Here is a 7,705-nt window from a genome sequence, read left to right as displayed (position 1 = left end):
TTTCTCAGTTTTGACTAGATTTGTCATGGCATTCTCAACTTCCAACCACAACTCTTTTTGTGAGAGGTCATGAATATTGACTCTATATGTCTTGAAGAAGATATTGGAGCTTATCGAGTAGGTTTTAAATTGTCTAACATTGGAAATTAGGTCGACGTGATATTAGAGTCGTGTATGGTAGGAAAAAGGTTTGAATGTGGTAGCCTTGGGGGTAGAGGATGATTATTTCTATTTCTATAATAGTTTCGTTGTTGTCTTTAAGGTTGGAATTCCTTTGAACATATTTCATACCATTACTGTAAGGATTTTCAATGTTTCCCATTCCCATCTACATCCAAAAAGTTGAGCATTTCTCTAAGGATTATAGATTCTCTGTCCGGGCCTTGAAATTACGCCTATAAATTGTATAATCTTCTCATTCTATGATACGAAAGGTGTACACCGGGGTGGATGAGTTTTACTGAATTTCATCCCTGTGTGAGCCCTTCTTTCTCCATATACTTCTGAGTATAAGAATTTAGAAAGATAAACTTGTTTAGGTTAAAGGCAATGCTCATTGCTCGAAGGTCACGTACGAAGAGAACTGTAAGTATATGTTTCCTATCTATTGGCAAGAATAGCCCTTTGCTATCATGGGGTATGACCAGGATAAACTTCTTGAGATGTAAAAAGAAAGCGGTGGACCTCTTAGAGCAGTTATGCATTATGGGCGTGAAGGATCATCTAAAAAATAAGTGAGGTCTTCTAAAGTTGATGTGTTTCCTAAGTAATGCATCTTCTTTATACTTATCCCATAATTATAACTCTTAGTTATTTTTGATCAATTATTTAAATTTTTTAGAGAGGATAATTCCCCTTTCAGTGGATGAGAAAAAAGAGATGATGGAGAAAGCGGAAGCTTGTAGGTGTGAAGTGGATCCCTACTATCAAAGTGATTTGTAGGAATTCTAGAGGGGATAGTTGTTAAGGTTATTCTTGTGACTATTACTTGTCCAACTGCACTAATTGTATAAGGGATTCTAAATGTTATATTTGCAAGGTTTCTCAATCACGTGGAACTTATTGATTTATCGACTAATGATTTTAAGGGGTTTCTCTTTGCATCCTTAGTGGTGAAGATCCACCCTAATGAAACCTGAAAAAATCTATTCGAATAGTATGAAATCTTACCTTAGGTCTCCCCTCATAGCCCACTAAAACACTTCGTAAGTGAACCACCATCATTTTGCCAAAAAATAGCACGGAAGCCAATCTATGTATTGAAGGAAGGGTGAGTCTGTAGATTAAGTAAGGGTGAGTCTGTAGATTAAGTAAGGGTGAGTCTGTAGATTAAGTTTCTGACTAACACCTAAACCCATTTTGAACTCATAATAATGTGTTAATTTCACAATTTAGTGTATAATATGAGAGTTAAGTTTCACACAAATCCCCAGGATAGTAAGTTTCCCTCTTGGACAATAAGTTCATTATAAATTTTACATATTTCAATAAACCTTAGTATATTTTAAGTCATTTATATAAAGTATACATAATTGTTATACAATTACACCATACACGTATATGTAATTAAATCAAAATATCATATATTAAGTCAACATGCAAACCATACATTGTTCACAAAATACAAACCATAATACAAATTATCAAAATACAAGAAAAAGTCAACTACTATGTATATCTGACCCCTCGGTAACCCATCAACGATGTAATACCCTCTAAACCCCACGACAAATATATTGCATAATCAAAGTAAATAGCATGCATATCAAAGAGGAAGTAACATGTATTTGAAAAATCAAACAAAACAAACACAAATGCACCTAGTTATATTCATAACACACATTTAAATTCATGTTTCATATGCACGTCATAGCGGAATAATTTAAACATTTCAAAACAATACCAATCATATAGTCTCATAATATAAGGTTATGAATAAAAGCATTAGGCACCAAGGCCAAATATCACATAATCTCAAATGCACCAAAATATAAAGAGAATATATCAAACATCTCTAAAAACAATATGAATCAAACGTTCCCTAGTGTTACATAACTAGAGCATGACTCATTACCTAGTAATACGATAAACAAGAAATAGCTCCATGACTAAATCCTTGCAAGCGAAGCAACTATACTCCTCGGTACCTGAGAAATGTTGTACAAAACATCATTTCAAATGAAGGGTGAGAATTCATATCATTATAGAAATATGTAGTAAGCAATGCATAACAACATACATTCATAGAATTCATCACACTTCATACATTCAAGTATCCAACATTTTTCACATAATTTACATGTTTACATATACAACACAACTCATCGATTCCATATAACAAAGTAATCAAATCACAATTATCATCAAAGTACATTCACACAACTATCACGTAAACATACCAAAACACATTTCACATCGATACATGTGACTCCAATGCGACTCAATGCAATATGCATGTGGTACCAATTGTTATCCTTAACAGTATCACCACATCCATCCCTCACATAGATAACCACCAAATAAGCTTGTCCGCTAAGCTTCAAACCAATCCTCTAGGTTTAGGACAAGTCACTAGTTTCCACAAAAGTAACGAACATAGTCTCTTTCCCACCAATGAATGCATGTGCAAATACCAAAAAAATCTTATGTAATTAAGACCATCTCCAAGTCTTAATTATACAAGCATATATATATCACACCATTCATCATATATGAATCACCTCACATTTGCACAAACATACATAATCATGTTATCAATCACATATGAAAACACTTTCATAGCACTCACCAAATCAACACATCACAATTAACATGTAGCAAACAAAGCTCAATAAGTTAATCTCAACCAATTTCAATTCATAACATACATATTCTCAAAGTTCAAGTATAATGTTCATACAAAGAATTGACCCAAAAGCCATCCAAACATTTTCATAAAAATTCACCACAATTCACGATAAATCAATAGCAAACATGACCTAGTTCAGTTCATAAAAATATAAAATTTTGTATTGTAGACCGCGCTAAGTCCGCTCACGAAAAAATCAAAAAAATTATATTTCAGACAGATTTTGTTTCACACAATTTTTCACCCCAAAATCCATCCAAACAACCAAAGTTCATGAAATAGAAGCATAATAACATGTATTCATCATATAGCATCAATTACTCACATAAAAATATGATGCAAACATCAATTTCATGGATTCAAATCAAAATCTAACATGTCAAAACCTAGAATTTCAATTTCCAAATCCTACACATGTTACTACTTATTACTCATACATCATATACCCCATACCTCGATAGAGCTTCTGATATACCTTTGTGCTGCTTTCTTCTATGTTTAGATTGCATGTGATGTATAGGAGTTGCCATAATCTTACAATCTTCAAGATTAAACTTCTTTATAAGCTCCTTTGTATATTTGGTCGGATAAAGATAGGTTCCATCTTTGCATTGGTTGATTTGAATCCCAAGGAAGAATATTAATTCTCCTATCATGCTCATTTCAAATTCAGTCTGTATGATCTCATAAAATTTCTTGCAAAGAGAGGCATTAGTAGAACTCAAAAATTATGTCATCAACATAGATTTGGACAATTAAGATGTCCTTATCTAGAGTCTTTCTAAATAATGTAGTGTTAACCTGAACTTATTGAAAATCATTTACAATTAAGAAATTGCTCAATCTTTCATACCAAGCTCTTGGAGCTTATTTGAGTCCATATAGTGTTTTCTTTAGTTTGAAAACAAATTTTGGATGGACAGAGTCCTCAAATCCAGGAGGTTTTTTGACATACACTTATTCATAAAGGACCCCATTTAAGAAGGCACTTTTAACATCCATTTGATATAAAATAATGTCATTATTAATAGCATAAGAGAGAAGAAGTTTGATTGCCTTTAACCTTGCAATTGCTGCAAAGATTTAAGAGAAATCTGAAGGATAGAAAAACACTTAGAAAGGTGGGGTTTGAATAAGTGTAGTCTAAAAACTTGAACGATAAAAACAAATTGCACAGTTATTTTTATCCTGGTTCGTTGTTAACTAAACTACTCCAGTCCACCCCCTTGGAGTGATTTACCTCACTTGAGGATTTAATCCACTAATCTCAACAGATTACAATGGTTTTCCACTTAGTCCGCGACTAAGTCTTCTAGAGTATCCTGATCACAACCTGATCACTCCAGGAACAATTGCTTAGACACAAGCTAAGACCTTCTAGAGTATCCTGACCACCACGTGATCACTCTAGTTACAACTGCTTAGACACAAGCTAAGACTTCCTAGAGTATCCTGATCACACTTGATCACTCTAGTTACTTACAAATTAATGTAATCAAATCTAAGAGTATTACAATGCTTCTGAAAAGCTATAATCACAACAGTGATATTTCTCTTAAAGTTTAAGCTTAATCTCACTAATATATTACAACAACAATGTAGTGAGCTTTGATGAAGATGAAGTTTGTGAGCTTTGATTTGAACAGCGTTTCAGCAAGTTTGTATTCACAGAACTCGTTAGAATCGGTAACCTTGCTTCTCATCAGAACTTCATATTTATAGGCACTTGAGAAGATGACCGTTGGGAGCATTTAATGCTTTGCGTATTCCGTACAGCATTGCATTTAATGTTTCACTCTTTTGTCAACTACCTCGAGCCTTGTTTACGCTGTGTCTACTGACGTTGCCTTTAATAGCTTCTAACGTTCCTTTTGTCAGTCAGCGTAGCCTGCCATCTTGTACTTGCTTCTGATCTGATGTTTGTGTATACAACGTTTGAATATCATCAGAGTCAAACAGCTTGGTGCAGAGCATCTTCTTGTCTTCTGACCTTGAAGTGCTTCTGAGCGTAATACCATGAGAACTTCAGTGCTTCTGCTTCTGATCTCAAGTTCTTCTGATGCTTTCATAGACCCATGTTCTGATTCTGCTTTGACCATCTTCTGATGTCTTGCCAGACCATGTTCTGATGTTGCATGCTGAACCTTCTGAGTCAAAGCTTCTGAGAGCTGATTTGTGCATACTCTTTATATATTTCCTGAAAGGGAAATTGCAGTGTATTAGAGTACCACATTATCTCATCCAAAATTCATATCCTTGTTATCATCAAAACTAAGAATATTGATCAGAACAAATCTTGTTCTAACAAAATCTATACCTTTATGCTGACTATAGCCCTGAGCTACCAGTTTAACTTTGTTTCTTACCATATCTTCTTGTTCACTCTACTTATTTCTAAACACTCATTTTGTTCCAATGATATTTATATGATTTAATTTAGGGACCTGATCCTAAACATCATTTCTATGGAACTGGTTTCGCTCCTCTTTCATTGCCACATTCCACCCTGAAGGATAGAAAAACACTTAGAAAGGGGGGGTTTGAATAAGTGTAGCTTTAAAAACTTGACAGATAAAAATAAATTGCACAGTTATTTTTATCCTGGTTCGTTGTTAACTAAACTACTCCAGTCCACCCCCGCAGAGATGATTTACCTCAACTGAGGATTTAATCCACTAATCGCACGGATTACAATGGTTTTCCACTTAGTCAGCAACTAAGTCTTCCAGAGTCTTCTGATCACACACTGATCACTCCAGGAACAACTGCTTAGATACCCTCTAAGACTTTTCTAGAGTATTCTGATCCACACGATCACTCTAGTTACAACCTGCTTAGATAACCTCTAAGACTTCCTAGAGTATTCTGATCCACACGATCACTCTAGTTCCTTACAACTTAATGTAATCAATTCTAAGAGTATTACAATTGCTTCTTAAAAGCTATAATCACAAACTGTGATATTTCTCTTAACGTTTAAGTTTAATCTCACTAATATATTACAACAGCAATGTAGTGAGCTTTGATGAAGATGAAGATTCTGAGCTTTGAATTTGAACAGAGTTTCAGCAAGTTAATAGGCGTTGTTTTGTTCAGGATCGTTAACCTTGCTTCTCATCAGAACTTCATATTTATAGGCGTTGGAGAAGATGACCGTTGAGTGCATTTAATGCTTTGCGTGTTCCGTACAGCATCGCATTTAATGTTATACGCTTTTGTCAACTACCTCGAGCCTTGTTCACGCTGTGTCTACTGACGTAGCCTTTAGTAGCTTTTAAAGTTCCTTTTGTCAGTCAGCGTAGCTTGCCACTTGTACTTCCTTCTGATCTGATGTTTGTGAATACAACGTTTGAATATCATCAGAGTCAAACAGCTTGGTGCAGAGCATCTTCTGATCTTCTGACCTTGAAGTGCTTCTGAGCGTGATACCATCAGAACTTCAGTGCTTCTGTTCTCTTGTTCTTCTGATGCTTCCATAGACCCATGTTCTGATTCTGCTTCGACCATCTTCTGATGTCTTGCCAGACCATGTTCTGATGTTGCATGCTGAACCCTTTGAGACAAAGCTTCTGAGCGCTGAATTATGCATACTCTTTATATATTTCCTGAAAAGGAAATTGCATTGGATTAGAGTACCATATTAACTTAAGCAAAATTCATATTATTGTTATCATCAAAACTAAGATAATTGATCAGAACAAATCTTGTTCTAACAATCTCCCCCTTTTTGATGATGACAAAAACATATATAAATGATATGAATTTGCGATCAGAAAGAGCAGACGGCAAAAGACAAATTACACAGCTATAGCATAAGCATATGAATATGTCTCCCCCTGAGATTAACAATCTCCCCCTGAGATAAATAATCTCCCCCTGAAATAAATACTCGAAGAACTTTAATAAAAGACTTCCCTGATTATTTCGGTAGAGACGATCACATAAGCTTCTTGTCTTCAGAGAATTCATAGCTTCTGACTTCTGCTTCCATAGGACAGCTTCAGAACTAGAATTTCTTTAGATCCCTAGAACACTCACAGCTTCTGATTCCTGCTTCCATCTAGGACAGCTTCAGAACTTGAATTTCTTTGATCTTCTGAACATTCACAGCTTCTGACTTCTGCTTCCATCTAGGACAGCTTCAGAACTTGAATTTCTTTGATCTTCTGAACATTCACAGCTTCTGATTTCTGCTTCCATTTAGGACAGCTTCAGAACTTGATTTTTCTGGATCTTTAGAACATTCACAGCTTCTGATTTCTGCTTCCCTCGGATAGCTTCAGAGCTTGAATTTCTACCAACCTCACTTCATGCTAGATTTGTATCAGAACATTGTTGAATGTACCAGAGCATCATCCGAGCATCTCTACATCCTGAAATGTTACAGAACAAAAACTAAACGACAAAAGTCAGCATGAACGAGTCAGAACATAAAATGTATATTAGAACACATTATATGTATCAAAGCCATATAGGCTGAAATAATGTATCAGAGCAAATAGAATTTTGTCAGAGCAAATAGACAAATATGGATCAAATTCTATTATCAGTGCTTCTGATTCATTCTTCTTTCTTGCTTCTGATCTCTGAAGCTTGACAGCACTCAGCTTGCTTCAGTTTCCATGGTTTTGCTTCTTGTGTTTGCTTTGAAGATTCTCTTCACTTCTTTATACCTGCAAAACACTTAAACCATATAGAACTTGCAGTTCTTGTTAGTAAATGTGTGGGAGCTTTACCCAGCAACTGATAGATTAATCAAATCATTTATCATTTATCTTCTCCCCCTTTTTGTCATAACATCAAAAAGAATATTTCAAAAGATTCAGATGAATAAAACGACAAATAAAATCACTGGAA

The sequence above is a fragment of the Vicia villosa genome, unplaced genomic scaffold, assembly GCF_029867415.1.
Source record: "Vicia villosa cultivar HV-30 ecotype Madison, WI unplaced genomic scaffold, Vvil1.0 ctg.002458F_1_1, whole genome shotgun sequence".
Taxonomy (NCBI): Eukaryota; Viridiplantae; Streptophyta; class Magnoliopsida; order Fabales; family Fabaceae; genus Vicia; species Vicia villosa.
Note: the sequence above shows the minus strand (reverse complement) of the source record.